We start from the raw sequence: 20,868 nt of genomic DNA on the forward strand, positions 1-20,868 counted from the left end.
GTGTATGTATATATATATATATATATATATATATATATGCATATGTGTATATGTGGGAAGGGGGGCGTATATTCACCGGGTCTCATAGGAGTCTATTGTGTTTTCTTTAGTATTCTATCCAGTCACTTTCGCCCTTGCCTGCCTGCAATTATGAGCCAGCCGCCACTAGACCAAGACCCTCACTTTCTTAGGTAAGGGTACGTGCCAAAAGATTTTTCTTCTTTTTTTGTCAGACTAAAAGAGAGACTTGTGCTGTTACTTTTCGTTTCAGCCCTTTACACCAGAGTGCGTCTAACCAGACATCTGGTCATCACAACGGACACACACGTCCAAGCTCAACGCACAGCCGCTCATCTACCTCTCATCATTCTTTGCCAAGAACTAGTTCCAAAAGGCATCGTTCAGCTAGCCCTCACAGACGGGGAAAGAGAGAATGTAGAGCGTGTGGAGCACCCCCGATGTCTGATAAACTGATCTGTATTAGCGGAACTACGACTACGGAATACGACTCCCACCCTGCAAGACAGAAGAGTGAGGCGGTCACGTGTGGTGTCAACAAAATTCTAAGCTTCCAGGAATAGAAGTTTCTCTAACTTTAGACAAAATAAAGACCCCAAAAAGAATTGGAGGAGTACTCAGGCCACGTTTTTAAAAGCGAATAAACAGAGAGGTCTCTCCAACACTCAGGAGGGGATGAAGTCCTTTTGACAAGAGGCCACTCCAGCAAGTAGGGGCCAGGTTGAAGAGGTTTGCGGAAGTATGGGCCAGTCGATACGAGGATCCGTGGGTAGTTTCTACGATTCGTTTTGGCCATTTTTGGACCTTTCAAAAAGGGGCCCCACAAGATTCGTTCGTTCTAACGAGAGGTCTGACGTCACCGCAGAAAGCGGAAGCTTTACAAAGATATATACATCTTCTTGTAGCTCAACAGGCAGTTTTACCGGTCCCTCCCTCCGAAAGGTTCAAGGGATTCTATTCTCCTCTCTTCCTCGTCCCCAAGAAGAGTGGAGGATGGAGACCAGTGGTGGATCTAAAGAGGTTAAATTGTTTCATACAGCTCGACTCGTTCAAGATGGAATCCTTGCAGCCGATCACGCAAATGATACAACCAGGGGATTGGATGGTATCGGTAGTAGGGATGAGCTTCGTGTTCGAGTCGAACGCATGTTCGACTCGAACATTGGCTGTTCGTCCGTTCGGCGAAATCCGAACTCTTGGTCCGTTCGCGTCAAAATTCGCGTGGCGCGCGCGGACCACAATGCACTGCGGTGGCGCAGTGCATTGCTGGCTCATGATTGGCCAAGCATGCACTGTGACCCCGCATGCTTGGCCAATCGCAGCGCCAGCAGCGAGGAGAGCCATGATTGGCCACAGGCAGGATGCCTGTGGCCAATCATAGCTCAGGCTGTGTAGTGCACGCCCCACACTATATAAGGCCGCCTTTGAGGCGGCCTCGTGTAGTGTGTTGGCATCTGAAGCAGTGGGTGTTCTGTGTACCTTCAACACAGTTACACACCAATCGTTTTTGGCTGATTTCCTATCTTGCTCTTGTGTAGTGGTTATTGTCTGTGCCCTGACAGCAGTATACACCACTATATTCACCTCACCTATATAGCTAGTGATCTAGCTTTAACAATAGAGCTTGCAGTCAGTAGTGTTAGGAGATAGTGCGTGCTGTCTGCGTGCTCTGTACCCAGTACATACCGCTATAATCCACCTACATAGCTGTTCTCTATTTGAGCCCAATTGTCATCTGCAGGAGTTATTGGAAGTTGTGTGTGCTTCCAGCACAGCACAGTATACATCTGTATATACCCCTTTAACTCTGCTGTTTTCTGGTTATTGTCTGCGTGCCCTGACCGCAGTATACACCGTGATATTCACCTCACCTATATAACTAGTGGTCCATCTTTAACAATAGAGCTTGCAGTCAGTAGTGTCAGGAGATAGTGCGTGCTGTCTGCGTGCTCTGTACCCAGTACATACCGCTATAATCCACCTACATAGCTGTTCTCTATTTGACCCCAATTGTCATCTGCAGGAGTTATTGGAAGTTGTGTGTGCTTCCAGCACAGCACAGTATACATCTGTATATACCCCTTTAACTCTGCTGTTTTCTGGTTATTGTCTGCGTGCCCTGACCGCAGTATACACCGTGATATTCACCTCACCTATATAACTAGTGGTCCATCTTTAACAATAGAGCTTGCAGTCAGTAGTGTCAGGAGATAGTGCGTGCTGTCTGCGTGCTCTGTACCCAGTACATACCGCTATAATCCACCTACATAGCTGTTCTCTATTTGGGCCCAATTGTCATCTGCAGGAGTTATTGGAAGTTGTGTGTGCTTCCAGCACAGCACAGTATACATCTGTATATACCCCTTTATCTCTGCTGTTCTATAAAAAAGGCATCTGCAGGAGTTAGTGGGTGTTGTGTGCCTCCAGCTCAATATAAACTACCCAACTACTGTTTTACCCAACTCCCTTCAGGCCATTACCATGTCTGGAAGGCCAGCAAGGAGAGGCAGACAGGCGCGAGCCGATAAAAGAGGGCAAGCAGGCTCTGTGTCTAGAGACAACAGTGCTGGTCGTGGACGTGGTGCATTGTCATCAGCACGTGGCCATGGGACATGCTTGTCCTTCTTTTCTGCAGCTGGACATGTTGAACCGCAACATGCCAACGACTTGGTAGAGTGGATGACCAAGCCCTCTTCATCCTCCTCATCCTCTCTCACCCAGTCTCAGGGTAGTAGCAAAGCAGCTGCCAACGCATCGTCTTCCCTCCTCTCAATGTCATCATCAGTGACTCCTTCCCTAGACCCACCACGTCCTCCTGAGGAGTCTCCTGAACTCTTTGAGCACAGTGTTGGGTACATGCTCCAGGAGGATGCCCAGTGTTTGGTGGGCTCTGATGATGACACTCAGCTAGAGGAAGGCAGTAGCGTGAGCGCAGAGAGAGGGGATGCTCAAGAAGGACAGCAATCTGGCAGTCATGTTCCACAAGCTGCAGCATACTGCCAGGTTTGCTACAGCGATGAAGAGGGAGGGGATGATGAGGGCACTGACTCCACGTGGGTGCCTGGAAGGAGGGAGGAGGAGGAGGAGGAGGAGGAGGCACATGTCCAACGAGGCAGGATGCCCTCCGGGGGCCAGCTTAGGGGCAGCACACCGACTGAATCACACCGCAGAGCTCCGCCTGCGCAGAGCGCTTCCTCTGCGCGTTATTCTAAAAGTTCTTTGGTGTGGGCCTTTTTTGAGACGAGTGCATCAGATCGCACCGCTGCTATTTGCAACATATGTCTCAAGCGTATCTCACGTGGCCAAAACATCAGCCGCTTGGGCACCACATGCTTGACCAGACATATGTTGACCTGCCATGCAGCTCGTTGGCAAGCGTTCCTCAGAGACCCACACCAAAGAACAAAGCGGACCTCTCCTTGCTCCTCATCAGCTGGCATCTCCAACCCCACTAGACCTTCAGTCCTCTCTGAAACCTGCTCTGAGAGGAATGAAGGTGTAGAATTAGGTGTGTCACAGCCAAGTGCTTCCGGGAACTCTGCTAGTGGTACATCCATGTCCGATTATAGCAGGCAAATGTCCCTGCCCCAGCTGCTGGACCGGCGGAAGAAGTTTACTCCCAGCCATCCACATGCCCAGCGGTTGAATGCTAGCTTGGCTAAATTGCTAGCACTTCAACTGCTGCCTTTTCAGTTGGTAGACTCGGCCCCCTTCCGTGAGTTTGTACAATGTGTGGTTCCTCAGTGGCAGGTCCCCAAACGCCACTTTTTCTCACGGAAGGCGATTCCGGCTCTCTACCGGCATATGGAAGGCAATGTCCTTGCCTCGCTGGACAGGGCGGTCAGCGGTAAGGTGCATATTACCGCTGACTCATGGTCCAGCAGGCATGGACAGGGACGTTACCTGTCTTTCACGGCCCATTGGGTCACTCTTCTGGCTGCTGGGAAGGATGCAGGACAAGGTGCAGTAGTGTTGGAGGTTGTTCCGCCACCACGCCTCCAAAATGCTACTATTGGTTGTGACACACCTCTCTCCTCCACCCCCTCCTCTTCTTCTTCCTCCATGGCCTCTTCCAGTGCTCTGTCCTCAGAACCAGCGGTGCTCCGTAGGCGTTGCAGGGGCTACGCAAGTACGCAGGCAAAACGATGCCATGCCGTGCTTGCGCTGGTTTGTTTGGGGGACAGGAGCCACACTGGGGCGGATGTTTTGTCAGCTCTGCAGGGGCAGGCCGAGAGGTGGTTGACGCCACGCCAGCTTAAGCCAGGAATGGTGGTTTGCGACAATGGCACCAACCTTCTCTCCGCCCTCCGACAGGGACAACTGACCCATGTGCCCTGTGTAGCTCACGTCCTTAACCTGGTGGTGCAGCGGTTCTTGGGCAGGTACCCCGGCTTACAGGATGTCCTGAAGCAGGCCAGGAAAGTCTGTGTGCATTTCCGCCGATCATTTAATGCCTGTGCTCGGCTGGCTGAGCTCCAAAAGGAGTTGAACCTGCCCAAGAACCGCCTTATATGTGACATGCCCACCAGATGGAACTCAACATTGGCCATGCTGCAGCGGCTGCACACGCAGCAGAGGGCCATCAATGAGTACCTGTGCGACTACGGCACCAGGACAGGGTCAGGGGAGCTCGGTTTTTTCTCACCACGCCAGTGGGGCATGATCAGGGATGCATGCACTGTCCTGTCACCGTTTGAGGAGGCCACAAGGATGGTGAGCAGTGACAGTGCATGCATCAGTGACACTGTACCTCTTGTCCACCTCTTGGAGCATACGCTGCGTGGAATAATGGACAGGGCACTTGAGGCAGAACAGAGGCAGGAAGAGGAGGACTTCCTTGCCTCTCAAGGCCCCCTTTATCCAGACAGTGTTCCTGCTGTGCCACCCATCACACAGGAAGAGGGTGAGGAGGAGGAAGAGGAGGAGGATGATTGTGTCAGCATGGAGGTGGAGGCTGGCACTCAGCATCAGCAGCAGCAGCAGTCTTGTAGGGATGATTTACAGTCCCAAGAAACACGTGGACTTGTACGTGGCTGGGAGGAGGTAGCTGCGGATCATGTTGTCCTTAGTGACCCAGAGGACTCCGGACCGAATGCCTCAGCTAACCTACGCTGCATGGCCTCCCTGATCCTGCAAAGCCTGCGGAAGGATCCTCGTATTCTTCGGATCAAGGAGAGGGACCATTACTGGCTGGCCACTCTCCTTGATCCACGGTACAAGGGTAGGGTTGCCGACCTTATCTTGCCATCGCAGAGGGAGCAGAGGATGAGACATCTCCGGGAGGCCTTGCAGAAAGCTCTGTGCAACGCGTTCCCAGAGACTGGGAGGTTACAAACTCCTGGTCCTGGACAACGTGTTGCTGAGGCATCGGTCAGAAGGAGCGGTGGAGAAGGTGGCCGTCTGACTGATGCTTTTAGATAATTTTTTAGTCCGCAGCCTCAAGGTATGATTGGTTCCAGCACCCATCGCCAGCGTCTAATTTACATGGTGCAGGAATACCTAGGGGCAAGGTCAGACTTGGACACCTTTCCCACCGAAAATCCTCTGGCTTACTGGGTCTTGAGGATGGATCACTGGCCAGAGCTTGCACAGTTTGCAATTGAGCTACTGGCCTGTCCTGCATCCAGCGTTCTTTCGGAACGCACCTTCAGTGCTGCTGGTGGCTTTGTTACCAATCACAGGGTGTGCCTGTCCACCGAATCAGTTGATCGACTGACCTTCATCAAGATGAATCAGTCTTGGATCACCCACAGCTACCAAGCACCTGAAGCTGATGTAACCGAATAATTTTTTTTGAAATACCACATCCCTTCAAGACTGCCTATGCTGATGCTGAGTGACTGTCCTGTTATGTTGATTGTCTATCCTCTTCCTCCTCCGCTGATATGTTGGAAGAACATTTTTGGTTCTGGGTGATGACAGCAGCCCAATTTTTCTGCCCCTGTTTAACAGGGGCGTTTAATTACAATTTTTGATGCAATGCTTTGCAGCAGGGCTAATTCCTGCAATACAACTAGAGTATATGGCAGTTGTTGGAGTGTGGTGGCACCAGCACCAGTGCCTAAGGCCCAATTTTTCTGCCCCTGTTTAACAGGGGCGTTTAAGTACAATTTTTGATGCAATGCTTTGCAGCAGGGCTAATTCCTGCAATAAAACTAGAGTATATGGCAGAGGTTGCAGTGTGATGGCACCAGCACCAGTGTCTAAGGCCCAATTTTTCTGCCCCTGTTTAACAGGGGCGTTTAAGTACAATTTTTGATGCAATGCTTTGCAGCAGGGCTAATTCCTGCAATAAAACTAGAGTATATGGCAGAGGTTGGAGTGTGGTGGCACCAGCACCAGTGCCTAAGGCCCAATTTTTCTGCCCCTGTTTAACAGGGGCGTTTAAGTACAATTTTTGATGCAATGCTTTGCAGCAGGGCTAATTCCTGCAATAAAACTAGAGTATATGGCAGAGGTTGGAGTGTGGTGGCACCAGCACCAGTGCCTAAGGCCCAATTTTTCTGCCCCTGTTTAACAGGGACATGTAATTACAATTCTTGATATAATATTTCACAGGAGGGCCCCTTCCTGTGCCCACCCAGAGTAACGGTGAGGACTTATAGTGTTGTGGCACCAGCACCACAACCACCAAAGGTCAATTTTTCTACCACTGTTCAACAATGGCATGTAATTACAATTCTTGATATAATCGTTCACAGCAGGGCGCTCCAGCGCCCACCAAGAGTCACTTTGAGGGCTTACAATGTTGTGGCAAAACCAACACCTTGTTCCGCCATTTCTGCAGAGCATACTTTCCCCTACTTTCAAACATCCAATTTACAAACATCTCCTACTTGCAAACGGAAGGAGACAACAGCAAGTGAGATGAAAAAAGATGGACGACAAAATAAATTATACAGGGGTGATAACCCTTCCCTATGTTTTCCAAAAAGCTTTAAAATAGTTTTTTTGACTGGAACTACACTTTAAAAATGTACCAGTTGAAAATTACAAACAGATTCAACTTAACACAACAAACCTACACAGTCCCTGTCTTGTTTGCACCGCCTGTATACTGCTGTTCTGAGTATATAGGGCCTGGGGGCCACACGCATTTCCTTTTTTTAATATGGGTACGGGGTTCCCCTTAATATGCGTACAAGACCCAAATAGGCTGGTAATGGGCAGGGAGGGCTACCCATGCCATTTTTCTGAATGATTTTCAACCATATTGCAGGAACCAGATATAACATTAAAACCGCAAGCAGTTTTAAATGGTGTTATTTCCGTTTAATGTCATTTTGTGCAGGGACTGTTCTAAACACGGGAAACACGTGGCACTTCACAGGCATACTACAGACACCCCCCAGGCACCATATTTAAAGGAATATTTCACTTTTTTTTTTCACTTTAATCGTCATTAAAATCAGTGTTCCCGCCAAAACGGCCATTTTTAAAACTTTTTTTTGCATTGACCCATGTCCCCTGAGGCAGGAGTCAGGTCCCCAAACCCTTTTTAGGACAATACCTTGCATATTAGCCGTTAAAATGAGCACTTTCCATTTCGAACGTTCGAGTCCCATAGACTTCAATGGGGTTCTAACGTTCGTAACGAACGCGGTGTCCGTTCGAAAGTTCTGGTGCGAACCGAACCGGGGGGTGTTCGGCTCATCCCTAATCGGTAGACTTGCAAGATGCTTATTTCCATGTTCCCGTGTTGCCAGCATTCCAAAGATTTTTGAGAGTGGCAATAGGATCAGCACATCTCCAGTTTCAATGCCTGCCAATTGGCCTATGTACATCACCAAGAATATTCTCAAAAGTTCTAGTTTCAATCCTGGCTCCTCTCAGGGAAAAGGGCCTTCGAGTCTTTCACTTTCTGGACGACATTTTACTGCTAGCGTCCAATCAAGCCCAGTTACGGGTCCACAAGGGGATTCTGCTGAGGACTCTGAAAGAGTTTGGTTGGTTAGTAAATGCAGAGAAGAGTCACCTGACCCCAACTCAGATGATGATTTACTTAGGTGCTCTATTCGACACCAAGGCTGGTACAGTGCGTCTCCCTCCTCAGAAGGTGAAGATGATTTCCCAGAAGATGATCCACGTCAGGTCGCTCTCCCACCTGTCAGCCTCAAATTGTCTGAGTTTAATCGGGACTATGGCAGCTTGCATTCCGATGTTACCTTGGGCTCATTGGCATCTGAGGATTTTTCAATGGGGCTTTTTGACGCAGTGGAGGAGGAAGTCCCTATGTCAGAGAATAGCAATTTCTGCTTCCATGAGGAGGGTTCTCCTCTGGTGGTCAAAGGAAGACCTCATTTCAAAACCTCGGCTCCTGCAATGCCCTTCCTGGACCATTGTTACCTCCGACGCGAGTTCGAAAGGGTGGGGAGCTCACTGCGATCACCTGGCAGTACAAGGGAGATGGGACATCCCCATGACAGGGGTAGTCTACAACGTCTTAGAACTGAGAGCAGTGTATTTAGCTTTGTTAAGTCTAAAAGAACATCTATGACAGAGACAAGTGCTGGTACGGATGGACAACAGAGCAGCGGTATCATATATATATAGAGGCAGGGGGGGACGCACAGCATCACTTTACTTAGGGAAGTGGAGCCCATCATGTTAAGGGCGGAAAGAAATTTAGTGGATTTAAAGGCAGTTTACCTTCCGGGACGTTTGAATCAGCAGGCGGATCGCCTATCATGTTGTTTTCCAGACAGCAACGAATGGGCAATGCACCCATCAGTGTTCAGTTGGATCATTAATCTCCAGAAGCCACCAGAAATAGATCTCTTTGCCTCACCAGTGAATGTGAAGCTACCGAGATTTCTATCCCGCCTGTCTCATCCCCGAGCAGAAGCAGTGGATGCCCTCTCGAGTCCATGGCTTTGCGAGACTGCATATGCGTTTCCCCCCAGACCCTTTATCGTGAAATTCTTAATCAGATTAGCAATGGAGCCAATCAGAGTGATAGCTATTCTGCCTTACTTGCCAAAGAGGCCATGGTTCCCTTGGGCTGTGAACCTCAGCATATGCCCACCGTTCAAGATCCCTGTATTCCTGCAGCTTCTCTCACAGGGGAAATTGTTGCACCCAGCTCCTCACAAATTGAACCTACATGTCTGGATATTGAGCGGCAGAAGTTCCAATCATTGGGATTCTCAGCGGGAGTGATCTCGACTCTCCTGAAAGCTAGGAAACCTTCCACAAACTTTATCCATTCTAAGATATGGAATAAATTCAAAGCGTTTGAAATAAGCAAACGAGGGGATCCCTCCAGTCCTTCTACCTCAATAGTTTTGGAGTTTCTGCAGAATGGTTTAGACCTGGGACTCAGTATAAGTTCATTAAAAGTTCAAGTAGCAGCAATTTCAGCAAGTGCCCACTTAAAATGGGCAGAAGATACTCTCGTCATGCAATTTCTCAAAGCAGTCAAGAAGATCCGCCCTCCAGTAAAATGAGCTTTCCTGGCCTGGGACCTACCTTTTGTGCTAGACTGTCTAATAGCGCAGCCTTTTAGTCCATTGGAGGCCGCTTCACTATGCAACCTAACGCTCAAAACTTTTTTTCTAGTTGCTATAATGTCGGGGAAGAGAGCTTCAGAATTGCAGGCGTTAGGAGCAGAGAAAGAACGCATAGTTTTCTTCCCAGATAGGGTGGAATTGCGGACAGTTCAAGGATTTGTCCCAAAAGTGTCATCCCGATCCACTCTCTCTGAGGCATGGGCACTCCCTTCATTCACGGATCCTTTATCTGATTCGTTGCAAGAGTTGGATGTTTCTAAAGTTCTAGCACGTTATTTGCAAGTCACAAGTCCTTTCAGAGCATCGGATAAATTATTCGTACTACCATGGGGCAAAAATAAAGGGAAAGAAGCCACATCGAGGACGATAGCTCCATGGATTTGTAGATTAATCCAAAGTGCGTATAGGGCTAGAGGGTTGGAGCCTCCGGCGGTGAAAGCCCATTCAACGAGAGCAGTTTCTTCTTTGTGGGCGGCAAGAGCAAGTGTATCGTTGGAAACGATCTGTAAAGCGGCCACATGGACGTCGCCAAATACGTTCATGCGCCATTACAGAATTGACCCAGGAGCACTCGCTTCAGTAGAATTCGGGAAAAGGGCAATTGAAGCAGCTATCGCTTTTCCTTAAATAAAATTTTCTTTGAAGCAGTACCCACCCTTGTCTTAGCTATTTATTGTATCACAGGTATGCTGCCATGGGGGCACCAGGAAAACGGAAAATTGTTTCATACTTACTTACTGTAATTTTCCTTCCCTGGTGCCTACCCATGGCAGCATACGCTCCCTCCCTTGGTATTCGATATAATTGGAGAATGCTAGGGGGGGTAGGTTGGTCATTTTTATAAGCTAGTAACTATCCTGAGGGGAGGACTCCGGGGCGGAGCTATCACAGGTATGCTGCCATGGGTAGGCACCAGGAAAGGAAAATTACAGTAAGTATGAAACAATTTTCCGTTTTAATGCACCAAGGATTATTCTCCTTTCAGGGTAATTTACTTGATGAATCCAATTTACTTGGATTCAGCAGTATCTATTTGCTTCGGCAAACAATTCCTCAAAGTTCTTTTGTCACCAACTGGGAATGTGACAATGGATCTTGGCCTATCTGACAAACCCTGTTTCACAGTCCAAAATTTGAGAAATCATATATCATAATTTTTAATTCAGAGAGGCTCTAAGAAGCCGATATGCAACACTAAATCATCATTACAGCCTCTCGATAGAGTCCATGCAGATCCTAGGGGTGGAAAACTTTTACAGTGAGAAATGTGATGGTTTTATAGATTGAAAGTAACTTGTCCCCTGGTCTAAATAAGGACATTAGTTACACACCATCCCCGTGGGAATCGCTAAAGTTTTTGGTTGTGTTTTGATTTTTTCTTTCTAATAATTTTGCAGAAATAGTTCACATATTCTGTCTAACTCTTATTTGAAACAATTGGTGGTTACGTTTTCTGGAGGAGATGTGCAGTTTGTCTTAGTTAAGGGGGAGCTAATGCAGGGTGATGTCCACTTTGTCATGTCACTATGGATCCATTCTGCCTCTTCTTTATGGCCCCATGCACACTGTGGCTCTTCTAAATGCTGTTCTCCTGGCAGCCTTCACCTGTGTTTTTGCATGCACATTTAGGTACATCTATGGATATAAATTTATTTCGGCCATTGAAAATATAAATGCTCAAAGGCTAACATGGAGGGGCGTTTAGAGGCAGAAAAAATCCAAACACCTGTAAAACAGTTTTTTTTAGCTGCAGTGTGCATGAGGCCCATTAGTTGAATATTCCAGGTCCAAGGTTTTCTTTTTGGCACTGGGATGTACGCCAAACATTTGGAGTCAGCAGTTGGGGAGGTTGAGCTATTGTGTGGGAAGGTTTGAGTTTCCATCACGGCACCACTGGAGAGACCTCATGGCCATGTGATGCCACTTGATGCATTTTTACCCAGGTGTCTTGCTCAATACAGCAACATGGAATGAACTCCCATAGAAGGAAAGGGTTAGCAGATGAGACTGCATTTAAAAATGTACACCTTGGGAATATGGATTTATTTTGAGGTTGTGGTAAGGTGGTATTACTATTGGGGCTCTATTGGGGCTCCTCAGTTGACAGCAGCAAGGTATACTATGTAATAAGTACATGAGTGAATTTGACTGAGGCCCGATAAACACCGTTATAAGGTACCCCTAAATGAATGGCTCCCTATTTCATTATATTGGATATGCATTGGCTGCTTAATTTTTAACCAGTTCCCACCTGGCCTATAGACAAATGACAGCTAGGGTGTTCTGAGTGGATGTCATATGACATCCTCCCAGAACTGGCCATGCTGCAGTGCAATCTGCCACCTGCTGTGTCCACTGGACACAACGGATGACTAATCAGTGTACTGTCCCCTGCTGGTACCATGTGATCACTGTGACCAATCACAGGAGATCACATGACAATTGTACACAATGTATAACTTTCCGTCATGTCATCCATTGTTTACTATTGTGTTAATCCCTGTGATTGGTCACAGTGATCACATGGTACAGACAGGGCCAATCACAGTCCATTTGTACCATGTAATTAGTCGTGGCCAATCACAGCTAAACACAGTAGTAAACACTGAGGAAATCAATTTCATTCAGTAAAAATGGTTGCTTATAACAGTGAAATTCACTGATATAAGCAATCATAATGTGTAAAAAAAAAAATAAAATCCTAAACACTACTCAAGAGTAGTACAACGTTACTATGGTAACACTGTATTGCTCTGGTCACAGTGTGTTAATAAAAAATTATCGTAAGAAAAACAAAAAAGTGTAATAAAAAATAAATAAAAATTCAAATGTTTTTCTTTTTCACCATTCAGTGTCCCTGATCACCGCCGCACTAGTTATATGATGTCACTGTACTGCACCGATGACAGTAAGTGAAAAAAAAATTGTGAAAATGTTTTTTTTTCTAATTTCTTCATTTTCCAAAACACTGTGACAAAAAAATTACAACTTCAAAACATTTGCCATGCCTCTTACTAAATACCTTTAACTGTCTCCTTTCCAAAAAGGATTATTTGGGGGATATTTGTACTGTTCTGGCCTTTTTTTCGGGCCTCAAGAAAGGACATATGCCATTATTACATCAGAATTGATGATTTTTCTGATATATACCATTGTTTGTGGACAATTTGACCTCCATTTATGAAGAAAGATTATTTATTTGCTAAATTTTTAAACAGAAACTAAGAAAATGCATTTTTTTTTAAAGTTTGTCAATTTTTTAGTAAAAAATAAAATAACTGTGGCAATTAACCGCTTTAGCCCCGGAAGATTTTTACCCCCTTCCTGACCAGAGGACTTTTTGCGATTCGGTACTGCGTCGTTATAACTGACAATTGCTAGGTCATGTGACGTTGCACCCAAATAAAATTGACGTCCTTTTTTTCCCTCAAATAGAGCTTTCTTTTGGCGGTATTTGATCGCCTCTGCATTTTTTATTTTTTGCCCAGGACAATTTTGAGCTTTCAGTGCTGTCGCACGTTGAATGACAATTGCACGGTCATACAACACTGTACCCAAACAAAATTTTTATCATTTTCTTCCCACAAATAGAGCTTTCTTTGGTGGTATTTGATCACCTCTGTGGTTTTTATTTTTTTCTAAACAAACTAAAAAAGACTGACATTTTTGAAAAAATAAAGTTTTTCTGCAAAGCAGAATTTCACCTAGAAAAAGCAGATTGTCCACTTTTAGAAAATAAGTTGATGCTATCTTCTATTAGTCATCTGATTGCATGCAAGAAATCTTTTTAGTGGTGCTTTGATTTCGATGTTTTCTACATTAGGATCCTGCCAATGAGTAGTTAAATCACCCAGTAGTAAAGAAATAAAGGGCGGCTTCACACCTTTGTGGTGACACCCCTGCTTATCCACTTGAATATACATGTGAACAAAGTGTGTATTGTGATGTATGTATTATGGGTATTTTGGGGCATTATCAGCCCATTCATTATGGGCACACAAAGGAAACCTAACAGCTAAGAGTGAGACAGCAGGCTTAAGTAGTGGTAAGAAGGAGTCCTATCCCAGCCACTTAGATAACTGAAATTCCAATGGAATGAGAAGTCCCAAACAAAGTTAATTAATGTACTTATTACACACAATACATTAGTACTTATATTATACTTTCAATATCAAAAACTTGGGTCACATTTATTGTTGTGCCATTCATTATGCATGGCTCCTCATTGAACTAAGCCAAGGGTAAAAAGAAAAGTCACTTCCAATTTTAGGTATGTTAGGGTGCTTTGGCAGCCCATTCAGTTCAATGGCCTGCCCAACGCAAAACACACATGACGCACATTAACACACATGCGTTAATGCACTGCAAAAAATATATAAAAGCCCTTAAGGTTCTTACTGAAATCATGGACCTGGCAAATCAAACATAGTATTTTCCTTCCACACATGCTAACTGAACCCTTTATTTAGTTAGCAGTAATTATCTTTCTATAGATTAATATGAAAAAAGAACAATACTTACAAACAAAAGACAGAAGAAGGGATTACAAACACTATGACTGATGTAAGTGCGATAACAAAAAACATAACTAAATTCATAAACCTTACAATAAAATTACATTGTCCCCAACTATTCTTAGTTTGATAGATATTAACTTTTAAATAACACATTTAAACAACATGAATATGCATAATGTTATTAAGGTTTCAGTCATTTTATAGAATTGTTAAAAAAAATCTCTTTAAAAATAATTTTATTTTAATCTTTCTTTCTATGTATAATTTATCATTTATAACATATATAAAAAAAACAATAAAAATATAGGAAGTGTTTGATGCAGTGCTGTAATAAATAGTGGACAGTATGATAACCAGATAATGCCAGATGCTTAGTGGTTATCAATGTGGCTTTGCAGTACTAGGATTTTTTTTACAGTTGGCACATAATTAATATTATATTTACTATGCATTTTAGTGTTTAGAGCTCTGAAATAATTCACATTGCTGTTAAATTAGTAACCCGGTAAATTTAGGTTGTGTACAGTGTAATATAGAGAACATAAACATATTAACATATGTTAATAAAACTAAGCTTGTTATAAAACTAAAACTGAGCTTGTTATATTTCCTCCTTCACGATCCCCCCCCCCCTGTGACTTCACCATTAATATCAACAACACAACCATTGGTCCCTCCACACATGCCAGGGTCCTGGGTGTAACCCTTGACTCTGACCTCTCCTTCAGCCCCCATATCCAATCACTGGCTAAATCCTGCCACCTTCACCTCTGCAACATCTCCAGAATTGGACCCTTCCTGACTGACACCACAAAGCAACTCGTTCACTCCTTGATTATTTCCCGCCTTGACTACTGCAACTCTCTCCTTAATGGCCTACCCTTAAGCAGGCTATCCCCTCTTCAGTCTATTATGAATGCTGCTGCTAGACTAATACACCTCACTAATCGATCCATGACTGCTGCCCCTCTCTGCCAATCCCTTCACTGGCTTCTCCTACCCCACCGTGTAAAATTCAAAATGTTAACCATAACATACAAAGCCATCCGCAACATTGCCCCAACCTCATCTGCAGATATCACCCAAATTGTCCCCTCTGCTCCTCCCAGGACCTCCTGCTTTCTAGCTCCCTTGTTACCTCTTCTCATGCTCGCCTTCAAGACTTCTCCAGAGCCTCTCCCATCCTCTGGAACTCCCTGCCCCAGTCTGTCCGATCAGCCCCTACCCTGTCCACCTTTAGGAGTTCCCTGAAAACTCATTTATTCAAGGAAGCCTAGCCCACACCCACCTAACTGTCCCTGAGCCACCCATCAAATCATTCTCTGCAGCTATTACCTTTTGTACCACCTCCTCCCTCCCTTTAGAATGTAAGCTCTACGAGCAGGGCCCTCCTGTACCTTTTGTATACTTTACTTCTTTACCTTTTGTAATTGTGTTGTCCCCCCAATGAAAGGTTTTGTATGATACAACGTTAGTAGTATTATTCTCTGCATGATCAAGGTTGAAGATTTTTTTGATTTTTTTATTCCCTTTGCTGTTTATAAAAGTTACTTACATTTATTTATTTATTTTTTTACATCAATCATTGTTCCTAAATATCTTTTTATTTTTTTAAGGAAGAAAGTTCTACCAAACAGTGGAAGGCAGATCTGTAGAGGAAGGGACATAATGCTTCTAAACAGTGATTGATATTTGAGTAAGAAAGTAAGAAAGTGATCAGAGATGGCAGTAACAAGGACATAACTGAGCAGTTATTGTTTATTTTTTTTATATCAATCACTGAAAACTCCACGTCAGCAGAATCTGGTGCCCCATAACTTGGTTTCATGTGGTATATGGGAAATGTTATTTTCAATATTTCCTAGTTACCGTATTAAAACAAAAAAAGTTCCTAAATTGTAATGTTTAATCCCATTTCTAATTTTATTGATCCAAAAAAGGCAAAACTAAACTATCGTCAGTTTTATCACACAGAAGAAAAATAAATCCATCCTAGCCCCAAATGCCATCTGATCAATTCTTTTGAGTAAAGCAGAGCTCAACCCAAAAGGGGAAGCTCTGCTTGTCTGCTTCCCCTCCCCTCCGATGCCACATTTGCCACCTTACGGGGGGCTTTGACAGGTACTCGCTTTGACCGGTACTTCCGGGTGAGTTTGCCACAGTGAACTCTGCTGGAAGCTCGGGCCCCTCCTCCTTCCCCCCCGCCGCTGAGCCTAATAGGGAATCGCCTATGAAGCCGCAAGACTTCACTGCCAGTTTCCTTAGATGAGATGGCAGCGGCAACTTCCCGTCCGCCATATAGCAAAATGACGGTCGGAAAGTGGTTGTATTATCTTGACTGGACGTCATATGTCATCCAGCAGGATACGCCGCAGAGCGGCAAACAGTGGTGTGCTGCATCAGTCTGACACTGCATCTCCGATCTAGGTAAAGAGCCTATGACGTAGAGACAAGGCACAGAACAGAAAAACCTGAAAGTGATCCTAACTATTCTCTACTCTATCCAAAACAGTATTTGATCACCCCTGCGTTTTTTATTTTTTGCGCTATAAACAAAAATATAGCGACAATTTTGAAAAAAACACATTATTTTTTACTTTTTGTTATAATAAATATCCCCCAAAAATATATATAAACATTTTTTTTCCCTCAGTTTAGGCTGATACATATTCTTCTACATATTTTTGGTAAAAAATCGCAATAAGCAATTATTGATTGGTTGGCGCAAAAGTTATAGCGTTTACAAAATAGGGGATAGTTTTATGGCATTTTTATTAATATTTTTTTTTACTAGTAATGGTGGCAATCAGTGATTTTTATTGTGACTGCGACATTATGGCGGACACATCAGACATTTTTGACACATTTTTGGGACCATTGTCATTTATACAGCAATCACTGCTATACAAATGCAGTGATTCCTGTGTAAATGACACTGGCAGTGAAGGGGTTAACCAGTGGGTGGCAGTGTAGGGGTTAAGTGTTCCTAGGGGTGTGTTACTAACTGTGGGGGGCTGGGCTTTCATTTAGTGAACACTGATCTCTGCTCCAATCACATGGAGCAGAGATCAGCGTCACTTGTTGCTAGGCAGAACGGGGAGATGCTGTTTACAATGGCATCTCTCCGTTCAGCCTCCCCGTGAGAGGATCGTGGGTATGCCCGTGGCGATCGATTCCGCGGGACCCGTGACCGGACTTCAGGGGGTCCCGACCAGCATGCGAGGGCGCCGCCGGCAGCGCTCTGGCGATGGCAGAGTGGCATTAAAGATTGGACGTACCTGTACGCCAATATGCCCGTCCGTGCGATTCTGCTGACGTACAATGACGTGCGCTGGTCGGGAACTGGTTAAACAACTTCTTCCCAAATTTTTATTTGCTGCAATCTTTAGCTTAAATCCAGTGTTTTCCCCCCACAGTAATGTTTTTGCTGCTAGATCAATCAGTCTGATGGCCTACACCATTCAACACACTTCCACATTCAATCCACTTGGATCCTGGACTCACCCCATCCCATTACTGTGAAAAGAGAAGCAGCTCATTGATAAGCTCAACACACTGGGGGTCATTTACTATAGCGCCAATAAATGATCCTGCAGTCCCAGAAAAAGGTGCCCAAATAAGACCAATTAAGACCTCTCAGAAACTGGGCGCTAATGCAAATGGAAAGCAGCGCTATTGCCGGCAAACATGCCTGTCAGATCACATATGCGGGAATAGTGGAAGTCAATGGGGCTTAAATCTCCAAAATCCAAAGTTCTCACTGAAGGCTTATATGCAAGTTCTTTGCCATAAAAAAAAAGTGTATGGGGACCTGGGTCCTACTCCAGGGGATTTGAATCAATTGGAATTTTTTTTTTTCAGGCGCAGTGATTTTAATGGTGCTTAAAGTGAAACAATAAAAATTTAAAATTCCTTTAAATATCGTGCCTGGGGGGTGTCCTTAGTATGCCTGTAAAAGAGCGCATCTTTCCCAGGTTTATTACTGTACCACAGCAAAATGAGCCATTGAGTAGTGCTAAGCCTACAGATAACCAGCATCACCAAGTCCATTTCCAAGCTTGTTTTGTTCAACTGGTATTGCATGTTAATATATTTAGAGTAATGCTAATCCCTGGGTCTAGGTGCATAATCTAAAATTTTATAACATTACATTTATTTTACCATTTAACCACTTGCCGCCCGCCCTATAGGCAATTGATGGCTGCAAAGTGGTTGCATAATCCTGACCGGACGTCATATGACGTGATCAGGATTATGAGCCGCTGCGCGCCCCCCGGGGGCGCACATCGCGGTGATCGTTGTTGCGGTCTGACACCCGGCAACTACGATCTCGGTAAAGAGTCTCCGACGGAGACTCTTTACCACGTGATCAGCCGTGTCCAATCACGGCTGATCACAGTGTAAATGGTGATCGGCTTTCCCTCACTCGCGTCTGTCAGACGCGAGTAGATGAGAGCCGATCGGCTGCTCCCATGACAGGGGGGGTCTGTGCTGATCGATTATCAGCACAGCCCCCCTGAGGATGCCCACACTGGACCACCAGGGACGCCACCAGACCACCAGGGAAAAGGTAATCCTCCCTAGACCACCAGGGATGCCAGTCAGCACAATGGATGCCAATCAGTGCCCATAATGGATGCCAATCAGTGCCCACAATGGGCATCACTGATTGGCATGCATTATTGTTTGGCACTGATTGGCATCCATTACTATAGTATAACACCAATGCCGCCTATGAGTGCCCACCTGTGCCGCCTATGAGTGCCCACCTGTGCCGCCTATCAGTGCCCACCAGTGCTGCCTATCAGTGCCCACCTGTGCCACCTATCCATGCCCATCTGTGCCGCCTATCCATGCTCATCTGTGCCGCCCATCCATGCCAATCCGTGCCAGCTATCAGTGCCAATTTGTGCCACCTATCAGTGTCCGTCCGTGTCGCCCATCTGTGTCGCCCATCAGTGCCGCCTATCAGTGCCGCCTATCAGTGCCACATATCAGTGTCCATCAATGCCACCTCATCAGTGCCACTTCATTAGTGCCACATTGGTGCCCATCAGTGCCGCCTTATCAGTGCCCATCAGTGTAGCCCCATCAGTGCCCATCAGTGAAGGAGAAAACGTACTTATTTACAAAGTTTTGAAACTGAAACAAAAAAATTTTCGGTATTTTTTATTTGTAGCGCAAAAAATAAAAACCGTAGAGGTGATCAAATACCACCAAAAGAAAGCTCTATTTGTGGGAAAAAAATGATAAAAATTTCATTTGGGTACAGTGTAGCATGACCACGCAATTGTCATTCAAAGTGGGACAGCGCTGAAAGCTCAAAATTGGTCTGGGCAGGAAGGTGTTTAAGTGCCCTGTATTGAAGTGGTTAATTGCACATGCTGTCATTTTGAAAGAAATGTCACATAATATATGTGATTATCTTGCTACTTTTTATTACCCTACATAATAATAACCCAGCAGTGCAAGTTACAATGTTATTGTGTTTTTCATTCGCAAATGAATTAATAAAATCAACAAATACAAACTGTGGTCAACTTAGGATAGGTATCACCTCAAGTTTGAATTTCAGGCAGATATAAAAGACATTGGGGCAGATTTACTAAAACTAATGCACACAGAATCTGGTGTAGCTATGCATAGTAGCCAATCAGCTTCTAACTTTAGCTTGTTCAGTAAGGCTGGCTTCACACATATGCAAATTGGATGTGGATTACACTGCATTCAGTTCGCAGAACATTTGAAAATATGTTCTTTTCAATTTGTCTGGTTCACATATATGCGTTGCATCCGCACTCCGCATTGCACAAAAAACATGGGCATTTTCTAGGCAGTGCGGTGCAAATTGTAGACACATAATCTTCAATGGGAAAGCATCTGATTCGCAGATGTGGTCCGTTCTGAACACTAATTCTCTCCCCCTCCTCCTACACCTCCCCCCTCTCCCTGGTCAGTTAATCCACAGCTACAACAGAGAGGAACCACTGAAGTAATAATTTTTATCTTCACAGGGATACCGGAGCTGCAATTCGCACTACACATGTGTGAACCCAGCCTTAGGCTTTGACAATAAGCCCACGTTCACATTGGGCCATTTTGACATGCAATTTGACATGTTAAATCGCCGGCTATTGCCAACAATGGCACCATCCGAATCAATGTGATGCTGACTTATTCCCAAAAATAGTTCCTGTATTACTTTTGGTGCCTTTAGGGGCAATTTGAATAGACATCTGTGCATAAACCCGCACAGATGTCTGTCAAATCGCCCCCGAAGTACGACTGCATTGCCCGTTTGAGCACGCACGATTTCAAACCCGCCCTCAAAAAGTAAAAAAAAGTGAAAAAGTATTCAAACCCCTTGACATTTTCTACATTTTGTCATGTTCTAACCAAAAACGTAAAAAGTATTTTATTAGGATTTTATATGAAAAGTGGCACATAATTGTGAAGTGGAAGTAAAATTATCAATGGTTTTCAAAACTTTTTACAAATAAATATCTGAAAAGTGTGGCGTGTATTTGTATTCAGCCCCCTTTACTCTGATACCCCTAACTAAAATCTAGTGGAACCAATTGCCTTCAGAACTCACCTAATTAGTAAATAGAGTCCACCTAGTGCGATGGGAGAACCCTGCGAATCAACTGCGGGTTCCCGCATTGCACCCGACACGCAATGCAGTTCACACTGCCATATGTGAACTGCTGCGAGTGTCATTACAGGGCTGGACTGGGACAGAAATTTGGCCCTGGACTTCATCCAGACCGGCCCACTTACATTTTGAGCGTCCCATCAGCAGCCCACTTACATGAGAGTGTCCC

The sequence above is a fragment of the Lithobates pipiens genome, unplaced genomic scaffold, assembly GCF_037356315.1.
Source record: "Lithobates pipiens isolate NorthernLeopardFrog02 unplaced genomic scaffold, aLitPip1_a1.2 Scaffold_13, whole genome shotgun sequence".
Classification (NCBI taxonomy): Eukaryota; Metazoa; Chordata; class Amphibia; order Anura; family Ranidae; genus Lithobates; species Lithobates pipiens.